The sequence below is a fragment of the Podarcis gaigeae genome (assembly GCF_964106915.1).
Source record: "Podarcis gaigeae genome assembly, chromosome: 3".
NCBI classification, from domain to species: Eukaryota; Metazoa; Chordata; class Lepidosauria; order Squamata; family Lacertidae; genus Podarcis; species Podarcis gaigeae.
In genome coordinates this window covers 78,115,553-78,131,705 of record NC_139680.1, presented here as the reverse complement: position 1 = coordinate 78,131,705, position 16,153 = coordinate 78,115,553, and the positions used below count along the sequence as shown (strand labels likewise).

General features: G+C 42.1%; 1 protein-coding gene across 1 annotated transcript in view; it reads left to right on the top strand.

Moving 5' to 3' along the window:
- Positions 1-289: 289 nt before the first annotated feature.
- Positions 290-16,153, top strand: part of GREM2 (gremlin 2, DAN family BMP antagonist) — a 34,635-nt gene continuing 18,771 nt past the window's right edge. The window contains exon 1 of the mRNA XM_083732845.1: positions 290-617. The gene's annotated coding sequence lies outside the window, so the exon portion shown is untranslated. The remainder of the gene's footprint in view (positions 618-16,153) is intronic.

The following is a 16,153-nucleotide window of genomic DNA, read 5'->3' as shown; positions in this document are numbered from 1 at the left end:
CTTCCTCTCCTGAATCCCGCAGACCAGTTGGGGAAATCTAACTTCTCCCTACCCCTCCCCTTCCTTCGAAGGAAAGCGATTAAGCGATTCTTTGAAACCACCCCCTTGCCCAAGGGTTTGCACCGGAGTTTAGAAAGCCCGTTTGTGAACGTTCATCTTGGACCTGCTGCACGCAAGGTTGCAAATGCGCGAAAAAAAGCTCCTGCCCCCCCCCCCCGGCTGCTGCGTTTGAAACACCCGGGGAGGGAGGGAGAGAGCCTTGAGTCTAAGGCAGCGGCGGCGGCGGCAGGGGGTGGGGGGAGCGGTTTGAAGCGGGAGGCGAGTGTGATTTGTTTGGTGATCGGAGCCAATAGCAAGCTTAGACTTTGATAATATCCCCATGCGGTGACTGAGAGGAGTCAGTGCAAAGCCTCTCTCCTCCAGTGGGTCTCTCCAGGCAAGGCAGCTCCAGCTCCTGGCGAGGCGAAGCGCGCGAAGCTCTCCCGCAGCAGACTTCCCTATGGGCATCGGAGCAGCGACCTTGGCAGAGCCCACTTGCTAAAGCCACTGCCCTGGAATATATACCTCTAAAACCCGGGACAGAGAGAGCAGGCGAAAGCTGTTCTAGCAAAAGACAGGTACTCCATTCTAGCTGGGGCTCATTTGCATTCATATTTATTGACTTGTGCATGAATGTGCCTGTATTTTGGCCACTACCTTCAGATGCATTGAAACAGGGCGTAGGGTGCCTTGGATAATCGAGGTTATATGTAAGAATGTGAATGTGGATTTATTATTTTAACCTTTGGAATTATTTTAACCACTTCTCTTTTTTTTAATGGGGAAATTCCTCTGCGGCTATTTTTTACCTGGGTGGGCGATCTGCACATGGAACCAATCCTCCTTTTTTGTGATAAAATGTATTCTGAAAATGCAGCACCCCTCTTTTAAGGCATCACCTACGATGTGAACCTCAGTTTTTGGGAAGATCCAGTCTCCCAGCATCCTGGTTTTAGAGGAAAACCCAAGTCAGTTTTCATGGGTCCTCCTGCTCTCAGCAGCCTAGTTCGTGCCGAGTCCTGTAGCTCTAAGGGACCACGGTTTTACACCTGGAGTTTGTCTTGAGGAATGTGTAGGGCGCTTCTTTCCCTGCCGGAGAAAAGCAAATTCCCGTGGTGGATTTGACTCCTGGGCGGGGGTGAAGGCAGCACCAGGGTGGTAGTGAAATAGAAGTGGCTGGATGAAGGTCTGGCTGCGCTTTGCATCCTTCTGTACTTTGAGTTGATTATAGAACCTCACCCTAAAATAGCTCCAAGTGCACATGGCACCATTTTTAACCATGTACTTTGAATATATACAGTATAATTTTAGATATTTTGAAGAGATGCATCACCATAATAGAAGTCTCTATCCCAGGTTCCCCCCTCCCACTTTAAAAACTGAATCAAGAATTTTTTTGCATTCGTGTAATACTTTAATAAACCTTGGTGCCGCCTATCTTTTCAAAATTGCAGAGGCGCTTTTATTTTTAGTGAAGGGTTGTGCAAGTGGTTATATAACTTTCTTTGGGGGATTTTCGAGGACAAAATTAATAGCTTATAACAGGCTAGACTTTTCTTTATTTTCGAGAGGGCAAAGTTCTTAAAGAGGGGCGAAAGGAGTGCAGCGTTGAAAAGCACTCACTTTAAAAGCCTCTTGAATGCTGTAAGGTGAACCTGAGTCCCAGCCAGCCTCAATCACTATAGAAAATGGTTTTTGATGTAAATCTGCAGGAATCCAAACAATGCCTTCTGAATAAAATAGCAACAGGTGCAAGATCCACTTGCTGTGCCTTAATTAGCACTTAGCATATCAGGCCACATCAGTGCTACTGCATGCTAATTCACTATGAAATCTAACATCAGTTCAGGTTCTTGACTTCCCACCAACACAAATACAATGCAGGCACTGTGCTGCCTTGCTGGATTAATTTTCTTTACTGTAGAATAAGGTTAGGAAATAAATATTGCCTAAATCATTGTTCTGGTATGCGGACTGAAAAATCGAGCAAGGCTTATTTTCTTTTAACGTCTGTGTATATATTTGTCTGTCTTTTGCCATTCATTACAAAGCTGAAGGCAGAATAAAAAGATCATCACACCTCGTTGAAAATTGATCAGAAAATGTCCAGACCTATCCCAAGACCGGTTATAGCTTGTGCACTCGAAACATTAAATGCTTTTGATCCTAAGGATGCTCATGCACGAGAAGTACTTCCCTGTGAGGTTGCAATCCTGCACATATACACTTGGTGTTGCCCTCTTAGATTCAGTGAGAATTACTGTGAATAAGTAAGTGATTATGGCATGTAACATGCCAACCCTGATCATAGACCCAGATAGTTGGAATAAAATGTTAATGATTTCAATGGACAATAAATTTGTTTACAAGCAATCGGCCCCAATCCAGATAAAGGTAGTTACATCCAATGCCTGCTGAAATCAATGGGACAAACTGGGGACAAAGAATTTAATGGAACTTAATGGTGTCTTGATAGAACAAGAAGTCACACCTGGCTCAGAGAGTGGCAATATCAATTAGATGCCAGAGCTTGTCACCAATTTTAAACAAATGAAACCAATACATTTCTGACATTACATTCTGTGCTCATAATCATGTGAAAGGCTCATGTCTGAAACCCTAGAGAGCTGCTGCCGGTCAGAGAAGACAACATTGAACCAGATGGACAAATGGTCTGACTCTGTGTAAGGCAGCTTCCTATGTTTATTACAGCATAAACTTATTTTATGCCATAATAAATATGCTAGTTTTTAAGGTGCCACAAGACTCTTAGTCTATTGCTGCAGGGGAGGAGACACTGTCAAAGTTGGAAAATGTTACTTAGGGTTATGGAATCTGATGAACAAATTTGTTTAGGTCACATAGTTGAATAGTGTGAAATAAGATAATAAAATGTTGCATGATCCCTGTTCCTGTGTCAGGTTCCCTACAAATCTGGAATGAATGGGTTCAGAAGAGCAACCTCAGCCATTCTGTAAGCATGCAGAAGCGATGAGAAAAGCTTTGACTCTGCTTGGAAAAGGTGGATTTGGTTTTAGCTGCTGAGATAGGATAATTATCTATTAATAATCTGCATGGCACTTAACTGGTTTTTACAAATGCACCGCACTAAAAAAAAGGGTGTGTGTGTAAATTGCAATTTATTTACCTGCAGCCTTCTTATACCACACATTAACACTAAATTAGTCACTATGGCAGGGGAAGTATGACTTACAAAGAAAGCCCAGTTATCATATTATTGTAAACTGATGTCTGACCTTAATTTCCACATATCTACACAGTGAAGATTAGGAGCAACATCATGTAGAGAAACACCATGTGTGACACAAAGTCTACACAAATCAGTCCTTCTTCCCTCTATAGTCCCTCCTTGTCAAATCCATCACTCCTCTTTTCCCAGTGGGTACAGAATGCCCCCCCCAAAAAAAAAACATGTCTGAGTCAATTCAGAGCTGGCCCTACCATTAGGCAAAGGGAAGTGATCACGTCAGGTGGTGGGTGCTGGGGTCCAGGCCACCCCCTTGCTTTTCTCCTCCTGAACTGAAGCTGCCAATGCTTGCTTGTTGCTGGGCTGGGTTATCTGTCTAGCTGTTTCATCTAAGAATGCAAGAAAAGCCTGCAGGATCAGGCCAATAAGCCCATTAGTCCAGCATCCTAATGTTCCCACAATGGCCTGTAAGATGCTTGTGGGAAACCTGCAAGCTCCGGGAAGGCTGAGCCCAAGAGCATTTCCCCCTACTGCCGTTTTTAGCAACAGATATTCAGAAAAAATCACTGCCTCCAACTGAATTGCCTCCAGCCTTATTCTCCATGAATTGTCTCATTGACTTTTCACACCGTCCAAGTTGTTGGCAATCACTTGCCTCCTGCAGAAGTGAGTTCCATAGATATGGAAGCACCTTCTTCCATCTTCTCCGAAACTTCCAACGTTCCTTGGAGGTCCACAAGTTGTAGTGTGACGGCAGAGGGAGAAGAGCTTTTGTGTCTCTCCAGTTCCCCCCAGGCCATGCATCATTTGATAGTCTCCTTTCCCCAATGTGTGGCAAGCAGTGCCACTGGGAAATGGCACTGAATGAGTGAACAGGCAGAGAAGCGGCCAGCACTTGACACAGTCCATCAGACACCAATCGCAGACATGTGCTGCCGTCCTCAAATGGTGCGTCTCATGTCATTGCACATTTGAGCAGGGAGCAAGCCAAGCCATGAGTGAGCCAGGTGTTGTGTGCTATGCGGTTCTGCCACATGTTTCATTCTTTTATTGTGGGCTTTTGTCATTCTGGAGTTGTGATAGGACAGATGTGTGCTGTCTAGTTCATCTCCCCGCCCCCCTCCAAAAATGTATCAAACGGAGAAGGCTGCAGAGAACAATATCCTGGGAATGTCAGCTGCGCATCTGATGAATAGTGGTTGACAGCAGCTGAAGATGTGAGGCTTCTCCGGGAGAACGAGCCCCTGGTTTCCCCCCTCTCCTGTCTTGTGGCTTACGAAAAAAACACACAGCAGCAATAAAAATACTTAGACACTCTAGGGAGATTCTCAGTGACTCCTCTTTGCTTTGGTTAGCAGATCTGCAGGAAACTCAAGACAAATCCTGTGAATCTGTCTGCCTTCTTCTGGGGAGTTCAATCATTCGGGATGCTGCCATGCACTTTGACGGCCATTTGCATCAACACAGACTCCCAAACTGGAGTTGGGAGCCGCCGGTGTTTACATTAGCAACGGCAGTCGCTGGAATCTGCTGATCCATAACCCGTCGGATAGCGGGGTTAAGCCTGGAACTGGGAGAGCAGATCTCTCATCCCAGCATGGCCATGGGCTCAGCGGTTGTGACCTTACACAAATTACTCTCGGCCTCAGTTTCCCTTTTGTGAAATCAGAATAGGAGGGACCTCTGTCTCATTCTGGAAAAAAATCCATTGCTGTTTGAAACTCGGGTATATAAGCTAACTGCCAATGGTACCTTAAATCTAGGTTACAGTCACCGCAATGGGATGTCTGGGTGCCTTTTTTTTTTAGTTGTGAGATTTATTATTATTATTCATTTCATTTTTATACTATCATCATCATAATTTATTACGGTCAATGACCAGCTACTATATATTTTAAATAAAAAATCTCAAAGCGGTTTACCACACATTAAAACATCAAATAAAACAATCCAGAATAAAAGAAATTCAAGCTTCAAGGAAAATATTTCAGATCCTTCTCTAAGTGACATTTTGCTTTCCCAATATTTATTTACCTACAGTACTTCATTTACATAGCTGCTCCATAGCAGAAGTACTCTAGGAAGCCAATGTAGTGTAGTGGTTAGCATGTCAGACTAGGACCTGGGAGATCAGGGTTCAAATCCCCACTCAGTCGTTGTCGTGGGGATTAACCTGGGGGGGGGGAGGAGGTAACCATGTACTCATTGGAGAAAAAGTTCAGATATAAATGCAATAAATAAGTTCTTCTACTTGCCTACCTAAGAAAGCAGCCAGATGGAGATGCCAGTCCCAGCCAGAGATCTCTACATGGTCACAACTGGACCCACACCAGTTGCAAAACGCGTCTGGTACCTGGGGAATTTCTAACACTGGCTGATAGGGGTAGCCTTGGTGGTGTGGGGCAGGGAGTGGTGAGTGAAAGAGAGAGGGAGATAGAGAACCTGTGTGTGTGTGTGTGCACTCGAGGATATGCCTCTAAGAACCTAAGAGCCCTTCTGGACCAGACCAAAGAGCTCTCTCTTGCAGAGTGACAAACCAAGTACCTCCACAAGCCCTCACTACTGAAAGCCATATGCCTGATGCCCCACTGGAACTGGTATTTGGAGGTATATTGCTTATTAATATGGAGGTTTCATTTAGCTATTACGCCTAATCACCATCGATAGACCTGTCATCAGCCTATCTATTTGCCTAATTCTCTTTCAAAGCCATCTATGCTACTAGCTACTTCTGCATCCTGTTGCCGGGAACAGTATGAAGTACTTTCTGTTTTCTGTCTTTTATTTTAATTTTAAACTGGAAGGTGTTAATTCATATCTTTACTGGATATTATTACAAAGTTTCCCAAAAGGTATAGGATTCAACATTATCTTGTGTTTTGCTGCTTAGTACATAAAGAAGAGATGCTATTTTAAAATAAAGCAGGTATTAAGTTGTCTTTTTTCCCTTGCCCAAACGACATTTGTCAATTTTGTCATTTGGACCACTTCCCATACTCTAAATATTCCCTAAATATTGATACTGACCCACCATTACAACTAATTGCCATAAAAGCAACAGGTAAAGTGGCAACATTTCTCTCTCCTCTAGTAAGACCAGAATTTTAATGTGTCCAAATGTGATAACTAGTGGTTCCGAATGGTAATGCATATTCTGCAATAATCTCACTTTGCCCTTTATTCATTACATTTTATTTCACTGTGTCTCCCTCAGCTTTAGTATTATTGAGAAAAGCTTCTATCTATCCACTTTCTCCGCACTGTGCATAATTTTTTTTTTTAAATATAAACTAAAAAGTTCCATGTGCTTTGCCTTTCTCTTAGGGAAATCTTTAACTAGTTTTCATTAGTGTTTAAAACTTTAATAAACACACCCAACTGTTTTCCACAACTTGCTCTGAGCATAAGGGTGGCAACAGGAACAGTCAAACCAAAACACTCACACATCGATTGCTGTGGTTCTGGTGATTCCTTTTGTTCAAAGTTCTCGTTTTAAATCGTATATTCTGGAAAACCTGCATGATCACAGAAACCATTGTGGGCGTCAGAAAAAGAAAAGACAGAAAGAGAAAAGGGAACATGTACACACCGCAGCAACGATACCTCTACATTATTGCTCCCTTTGTCTTGGAAAGCTCTAATCCATATGTAATCTTGCAGTCCAATCCTATGCATATGTATCTAAAAAGGTAAAGGTAAAGGACCCCTGACAGTTAAGTCCAGTCGCAGACGACTCTGGGGTTGCGGCGCTCATCTCACTTTACAGATGCTTTACTCTAGAAGTAAATCCCCTTGAATGAAATGGAAATTATCTCTACTGTAAGTAGGTAAGCATATGTTGGGTGGCAGGCAATATTGTTGTATGTGCTGAACAGCTCAGTTGGTAGAGCATGAGACTCTTAATTTCAGGGTTGTGGGTTTGAGTCCTATGTTGGGAGAAAGATTCCTGAATTGCAGGGGGCTGGACTAAATGACCCTTGTAGTCTCCGCCAACTCAATGATTCTATGAAAACTAGTCACTCAGAGCCCTTAACCACGTCTTTAGCAAACTGCTAGCTGGAAGACAGTACAGTGGTACCTCGGGTTACATACGCTTCAGGTTACATACGCTTCAGGTTACAGACTCCGCTAACCCATAAATAGTACCTCAGGTTAAGAACTTTGCTTCAGGATGAGAACAGAAATCGTGCTTCGGCAGTGCTGCGGCAGCGGGAGGCTCCATTAACTAAAGTGGTGCTTCAGGTTAAGAACAGTTTCAGGTTAAGAATGGACCTCCAGAACAAATTACCATAAGTACTTAACCTGAGGTACCACTGTACAGTTAATTGGGTTGCCTTCCCGAACCTTAACAGACCTGATCTATATTTAAGAGTTTTGCAGAAAAGAAAATGTACCATGTGCAGCTTCAACCCTTACCCTAGCTCTGTGATGGGAGAAGCAATGAATGGTGATGAAATTGTTCCTTCTATGAGACTCTAAAAGGTGCTGCAGACTTCCCAGGGTCTGAACCTAGTAATGTTAGCGGCCAGCAGCATCTCTTCCTACAGTGGGCATGATCTAGCTCCGCTTCCTTAAGGCCCCCCATGACCCAATGGGAGTCTCAGTCTCTCTCTCTCTCTCTCTCTCTCTCTCTCTCTCTCTCTCTCTCAATAAGAGACAGCTGAAGTACCAAAACAGTTTAGCAAACAACGTACTGTACTGTACTATACTATATGTGATCACGTACTGCCTGTTGGCAGCTAGGCTAGAGATCACTAAGCCCTGGAAAAATATGGAATTACTATTTCTCAATGGCATAAAGCTTCATGGTGGCTCGTTCTCATGGAAGCACTGTGCGGCAAGGAGATGTACTTTATAGCGCAGCACAAAACGACTGCTTTATTGATCATTCGTATCACATGCCAACAGAAATCAAGACGCGTAACTTCCCCCTTGGCCTCGTACCACATTCTGGAAGGATGTGAGCTCTTCACAATATCGCAGCCCATTGTCTAATGCAGGCTTTCTCCCAGCTGGTGCTCTCCAGATGTTTTGCACAGCTGCTCGCATCTGCCCTAGCTATCAGCTTGGGGAAGGCTGATCTAATGCACGGCTCTCTTTTTATACTAATTTTCTTGCAATGTGTATGTCATTCAGTTCTGCTTCAAGGTTGACCCCCCCCCCCACTTTGCAATTCTGAAATGCTTAATAAAAAATCATGATGGTAGTCAGTGTTAGCTGTATTCAGAACAGACCCATTCAAATCAATCTTTTCAGAATATGACTAATATTGACTGTCACCCATAGCTGATACATATGTTATCACACCTACAAATCAGAAGATTTGTTATCTGTCAAAATCAGTGCTTGGAAAGAACTAGTTCAGTTTAACAAAGTTCACTGAATTAGTTCAAAAATACCTGAACTAGGTCTGAGAGTAGTTCCCATAACTGCGAGATGAACTGAATGTGAATTGAGTTTGTTTTCCAGTAGAGCTTTGAATAATTTCTATTGCACCTTCAAGTTCATTCTCCTATTATAAGAGAATGATGTGTGTGTGTGTTTTACTCTTTAGACACTTTGGAGCTTTTAGCGTAAAGTTTTTTCTGCTGTGAACCACCCAGAGAACTGTGGATGAAGGGCAGTATAAATAATAATAATAATAATAATAATAATAATGTCCATAATTTTTTTTTTGGGGGGGGGGGGACAATGCACATTCCACTGTGTGTGTTTCAATGTTTTCTTAGTCTTCTTAAGTATAATTTATACTTCAACACTGAATTCTGAATTTTTTTTTTTTTTCTCCAAGGACAATATGGATTAACTTGAACTGTGAACTGAACTAGATCATTTTGTAAAGGGATCAGCATGAACTGGAATTCATTCCTTTTTTGATGTGTTGAACTTGAGCTAGAACTTGTTCCTTTTAAAAATGAACTTTCCAGGCTCTGGTCATGATGTATACAATACATGCACCTTCCAAGAGCCTAGTCATGTTTCTCTCATAATAAGATCCATGGAGTTTAAAGCTGCGCACCTACAAGAGAGTAGGCCCTGTTGAACATAGTAGGACTTCTGAGGGAAAATGCAAAGATGGGACTGAATAATGTATTCATAAAACCCAAAGACTGACCTTGAGCAGAAACTAATGGCATTCTCCTCCTCTCTTCTCCACTAATGAGAATTCCATGGGGAGTGGAGTTGCGATGTGAACAAGATAGTTTGTGTGCCATCATATTTCATAGTGCGGATCTAAGGTATTTGCACAGTGGCAGGTGGGACAGGTGGGAAAAGTTTCTTTTGGTAATTAAGGGAAATGGAAACATCTGATTAAAGAATGGCGAATGCCTGAAGAGTTACTAGCACTGGACCACTGGAAAACTCTGGGTTGCATTTAATTTAGCTGTGCTCAGAGCAGAATCATTAAAATGAATGACCAGGACTAATTAATTTCAGTGAAGCTACTTTGTAGCAAAATAGCTTGGTACAGTCTGAAATTCAGGCTTTGTGTGTAGAATGTCCCAGGTTCCTTTTTGAGATTTTATTAAAGCTGGAAGGAACATAGATAAAACAGTGTACAGAAATAAACATCAAATATCAAGCATTTTTAAACATAAAAATTAAAAGAAAATAGAGAAGAAGAAAAAAAGAAAAGGATAAAAATTCCACTTCTCCATTTATCACCTTCAAAAACTTGTGTAAAATTATTGCTTCATAATAACATTCAACTCTTCTACTTTCCGTAAACCAACCAAGTTCATTTTCCTTATTGCACAGAAAGTCAACCCTTGTCCTCACCAGTTAGCTGGCACGCTCTCTCCCTCTCTCTCATTTTTTTAAAATAATATTTTATTAGGTTTTCTCAAGAACAAAGGCCACAGAAACAACAAAAGAGAATAGACATCAAAAAACAAAAAACAAAGGAAAATTACAAAAATCCACACAAAAAGCAAAAAAGTAAAAAAAATAAAAATCTCTCCTTTCAAATTCTCAGCATTCTTTTACTTATTTTCCTGACTTCCTCTCACCTCCCTCTTTGTATTCCATTTAAAAATTAATTCAGCAAATTCATAGCCTCTTGCCTTACCCTTAATACAAATTCTTATTTCACCTTATTACTCAAACCACTTCATTTTTTCTTGCGTTAATTTCATTAATTTTATCTTGTCCTCAAATCTTTAAAATTCTTGAATTTAAACCATATTTTACCTTTCTGCTAAAACCAATTACTTCCTCTCCCTCTCTCTCATGCCTCACTTTGCCCTCCTCCCTTGCTCCATAGAAAACATTTACTGTTAGAAGAAAAAATCATTCAGGGAACACAGCACAGAGACAGGGTTAACAAAAGTTTCATAATTTTAGCACAATTTGCCACCAGCCTATCCCCATCCAGGCTGGGCTCTGAACCTGGCACCAGCGGCTAAGCACTTACTTTAGAGTAACACCACTGAAGCCAGTTCATCTGAGGTTTGACAACTGCAGCCAGAGATTTTATCAAAAGTAATCAAAATCCACCCTTTATAAAAACAAGCTTGTTTCTTTGGTTTATAATAATATAGCATTTTAGGCTTTGAAGTTTCATTGGGAAATGTTGTGTTGTGCCTTTCCAAAACAAGACAAAGTCAGTCCTGGACATAGCCACCATTTTATTTTATTTTAACAAGCAAAATCTATTTTTCCAAGGGGAGTGTTTGCCAGAATTCTGCAGTATGTTTACTATGATAGGGTTAAAGGAAATTTGAAAGTCAAACTCAGCTCAGTAGGAAACTGATAAACACGCATTGTGCCTGTAGGGACACTGCCCAGCAGCACTGGGGAATTTACCATTTAATTTTATTTAACAGTTCAGGTTTATCCTATAAACAGATATCTCTGCCCACTATAACTGTGCCAGATCTCCCAAAGGTTGGAAAACAGGACTGTAATTTGCAATCATCTCATTCTGTGGGATTCCCAAAAGACAGAATGCCCTATCTGTGGATCTCATTCCTTTTCAAAGACATGATTTAATTCCTGGCACTGTTGACCAGGGTCAAGGTTTAAAGAGACAAAGTTGTAAACAGTGATTCTCAGACACTAAGTAAGGATAGGGTGTAACCCCTTACAAAAGTTGATCTGGAAGAGGCATGGAGAGCAATATATTTTGGATTCATTTCTGGAATTGGCAGCCTCTTCCAAATGAGAGAGTATTCTGGGAACTTGAGCTTATTCCTGATTGTTTAGTTGTGCAATGATCACTGTCTCCGTATGAGAGCGTTTTTAAGAACACAGAATAGAGGTCATGCTGATACTTCTCAGATTTTAAATACATAGTACGAGATGGAACGATGTTTGCATCCCAAGGTGAGCATGAATAGTGACTTGTGAAAAAGGTAAAGAGAAGCTCTTCACCTACAGAGCGCCTAATTTTGTGGACTGGGCAAATTCAGAAGGTAGTTTACCTTGACTGTCGTGTGGCTTCTGGCAAATCTCCATTTGAAATATGTGAGTTAAGAAAGACATGTGGCTTAAGATGTGAATACATCTCAGAAAACAATACATTATAAATTGCTTATACCAAACCAGAATAAGGAAACCAGTGGTGTTTCAGCAGGGTCTGGTTGGGAATTTTCAATTACTTACCGGTATATTAATGCAAGAGGAAGGAGGCTCAGATTTATTGATGTCCCAAAATGTGGAAAGTCTGCGTGCCTTTATAGCAAATTGGGTTAATTTTCTGTCGATTTAATCAACTGATAGAATCAGCTGAAAGAACAGGAGGTGAGAACAGTAAAAATGAAGCCAACAGAGGATATTGTAATTACTGTCTATAAAACACACAGGCTAAGTGAGCAATCCAAACCCAATTTCCACTGGGATGAGCAGAGTTTGGAAGAGGTGGATCTTTGACTGAGCCGAGGCCAGAGAAAGTCTTGGAGAATGCATGTTGCGGTGGTGTGGCAGGGCTGGGACTGGGGAGGCTGACCCTGATTCCAAACTCCATTCAGCTCAGCCATGCGACCTTCAACCTAGTGGAGTTACACTGTCAAAAGTCTAAACTGCTTTAAAGGCTTCTTTCCCTTCTGCCAGGCTTGGGTTGGCTCAAGTCAACAGGAACCCCATTCCTGGAATAGGAGTAAATTACACTGGTGTGAATTACCCCAGTAGGAGTAAATTACCCCAGCATAAATCACACTGACTTTGTATAGCTTAGTTTGCTCTTCCAACACACAATTGCAATATAGGAAAGCCCGACTCAGTGGCTACAAGGGCCAAACTGTCAGTATGTTGTGGGAGGGTTTCGAGCGCATAGCAGGAAATATAGATTTGCTCAATAAAAGTGGATTAAAATAATCTGCCGCTCTAGCACAGCAAATCTACTTTCAAATGAAATGCCCTTTTTACAGTTAGAAAAGTGACAGGCAGATGCATTGAAAAGTGTGGCATGAACAAATCAGTATTGGGAAGAAATCTAAATACCTATCAAGCAAATCAGGATGAATGCAAGATAAGATGAATGCTCACTGTTGTATAACTTGCTTACAAAAAAATAAGAGTGAATGTGAAGCCCTATGTAAACTTTGTGCAAACAAATCGGGATGAATGCTCAGTGAATAGTTCAGGCATGGGCAAACCCGGCCCTCCAGATGTTTTGGGACTGCAATTCCCATCATCCCTAGCTAACAGGATGAGTGTCAGGGATGATGGGATTTGTAGTCCCAAAACATCTGGAGGGCCGAGTTTGCCTATGCCTGGAATAGTTCATCTGGAGGAGCCCTGAATTCTTTCAAAGAGTGCCTGACTCTTAGGCTAAAATCCTCAGGTAGGGTAGTGTGGAGGGACCAGAAAAGCAGTTGATCATCTGCATCCAATTCCCCACTGGGCTTTCATCAGCTGGACAGAAATGAAAGTGGAAAAGCTCTCTGGTATTCCACTGTTCATTTCTACTTTTGAAATTTGATTTTCCTCCCACTGGAAGGGAAATAAACTATACCAGTTCCTGGGCTGGCATACCCCTAGCATGTTGAGAGAGTGGAAGAGCACTGGGTCCATGCCTTCCCCTGACCAATGCCTGGCAGTTCCCCAAATCGCTTCTGGCACACACCCTTTTCAGCCCTACAAATTTCAGCAGGGCAAGGCAAAGTTTTGTTGGGAGTGGGGAAGGGAATCCAAGAATGGGGCATTCTCTCTGTCTGTGGAGAGAGAGATATGATGCTTTGGTCCCTGTGATGCCCTCTCAGGGACTGCAGGATGACAGGGCCGATTTTATTTCTTAACTCACAATCTTCATTTTCACTTACTGTGTTTGAAACCTGGGGCTTTAAATATTGACAAAGCAATCAACCATTCTATATTTCCAGGGTCCCACCCCCCTTGATCCATTTCACAGAGTTACTGGCAACATAGAAGTTAAGAGCACAAGCACTTAGCCCCCCCCCCCTCCGTCAAATCCCAGATCAGCTATAAATTTGCTAGGTAACCTTGAGCAAAGCAGCATCTCTGCACCAGTTTCCCAGTGCCAATCTGGAGAGAATAATAGTGGCCCACTTTACTGGATTATTATAGGAACGACTGAGCCCAGTTCACCTGTGTGAACCTTCTTCCTTGTGGTTAGCTCCCATGTTGCATTGGTAGCCTGTGAAAGCATCATTCAGTGGCTGCTCCCTACAACAACCTGATGGGCGGTACAAGGATGGGATGTGAACTCACCTGATGATCCAGGCACCTCATATGACTGGCAGCTTTGTATATTGCCAATGGGAAGGGCTGAGTACACAGACGTGTGTTAGTTGAGAGATTCTCCATCAGTGATGAGGCATGAAGGACAGATGAAAGCCACTCCTCTGGAAGCAAATTGTTAGTGTTTGGCACTGGGATGCCAAACACATGGGGCTTTGCAAAGTTGATCCTCTTTCCCAACTTTCTGCAGTCGTGTCATGGTATTAAGCCTCTTGTCTTGGTTGTGAGATGCAACACACTATGGTTTGCCTGATCGGGTTAACAGTGAATGTGGCCCTTCTTTTCTAAGGTACAGGATATTTGAAATGGCAGAAATACCTGTATCAAAACTGTTGGTTTATATCTATATACATATATTTACACAAGCATGCTATTTCCTGCTATTATGCTCTGTTCCCACCATGATCCATGTTGCTTCCTTTCTGGAACCGTGTGAGCAAAACAGTCCCTGCTTGTCTTAGAATGTCCCCCAGACATTCCCTGGTGTTCATTTGCAGTTATACACATGCAAAGGAATTACTCATGAGCTGCCACATAGTAGGCAGTTTAAAATGTCAAACATGGCTGGGCAGGCTGGATGGAGTGTGTCTTGGCAGTCAATCCACTTGCATTTGTTGTTTTGGAGTGGCAAGTCTGTGATAGAACATTTTGTGTAATCCACTTCTTCTTCAGTTGGGATGCTAAACTCCCCACAGTGAGCCCTGCAGTACAGCCCCAGACCAGACAGGAGTGTTGGCCATTCGGAGGTGTGGAATGAAACAACTGCTCTTGCGACTGTGGTGTAAGCATCATCATCAGGACAATAGCCCTGTTCACACATAACAGTCAGTCAATCACCTTGGCTTAATAAGCCATCATGCTTTGTCACAGCCCAATTGCTCCCATTTTGCTCCTCTATTTGCATGAGTGAGTAAGCAGACAGCTTAGCATTACATCTGAGCCTGGGATGATGGTTTGTTTCTCCCTAACAAGCTATGATTTATAAGCCACCAACAAACCATGTTTAAAGGCATATTATAGGCTTCTTGGGGAGAACCAGACTTTGATCCTAGGTCCAGATGCTTTGCTTACCCACTCACACTAAGGGAGAAATGATGGAGGAGTGACCAGGCTATGTACACCTACACAGCATGGTTTGCTAAGCCAAGGTTGTTGTTACTGTTGTATGAGAACATGGCCTTTCTCATTCAGATCAGATGGGATTGGAAAGAGAAGGTCTTTTGCTTTTCTTTGGTGAGACCAGCATTGCTTCTTGTGATGGCGGTGAGAGGAGCAGAAGAGATGAGCTCGTGGGTGGCATGTAGCATGTTTAGCCAAGAGTGGAGTCCATTTTAAGGTTTCCTAAAATCCCCTGTGGCTTAGACATGCCCTTAATTTGGAGCTGGGGCATACCGGTATGTTAGACCTGTTTCTGTTTTTAAAGAAATTACGTAGAAGCCTGTTCTGTTAGGTAATCTGCACAATGGCTGATGTGCGAATATGCTGTTAGTTTTTCTTGTAAAACTTTCATTCTAAATGAGAAAGTGTTTTAAAATATGTTTTTCCATCTGAATATATTTGTGATGGATCGTGAGTTTAATGAGTAAAATACCTTGAGTCCTACTGCCAAAACCTTTCTTCCCAGTCTAGGTCACCTTTCCCTATCAGTTTATTTGATTTACTTTAAAAGATGTCTGTTAGCTGAACCCAGGCTTCACACATATTTACCTAGCTTAATAAAACTCCTTACACAGATAACTTAATCAAAGAAATGTGAATGTTTTAATGAGGCACATATAGGACATTCCTGATGGATTCAAATAGGCTTACTCTCTTAAGAGTAAGAGGGAATATGTTAAAAAGTCACTAAGAACTACACAAATGGCATGCAAGTTCACATTTTTAGGTGGGTGTTGGGAGCTTTGCTGGCCTGGGTGGAGGCATACATCATGCCTTAGGTGGGACAACACTTCCCTGAGGGAGCAAGTGCAGAATTCTAGGGTGCTCCTGGATCTGGCATGGGTGCTTAGCTGATAATAATCATACTCATAATCATAATCATTCTTTATTTGTACCCTGCCCTCCCCAGCCAGAGCCAGGCTCAGGGTGGCTTACATCATGAAACTAAGGCAGTATACAAAGAACATAAGAACATAAAAACAGGCAATCAATTAGTTAAAATACATCTTAAAATTAGTTCAGAGCAAATTAAAATCTGGAGAAATG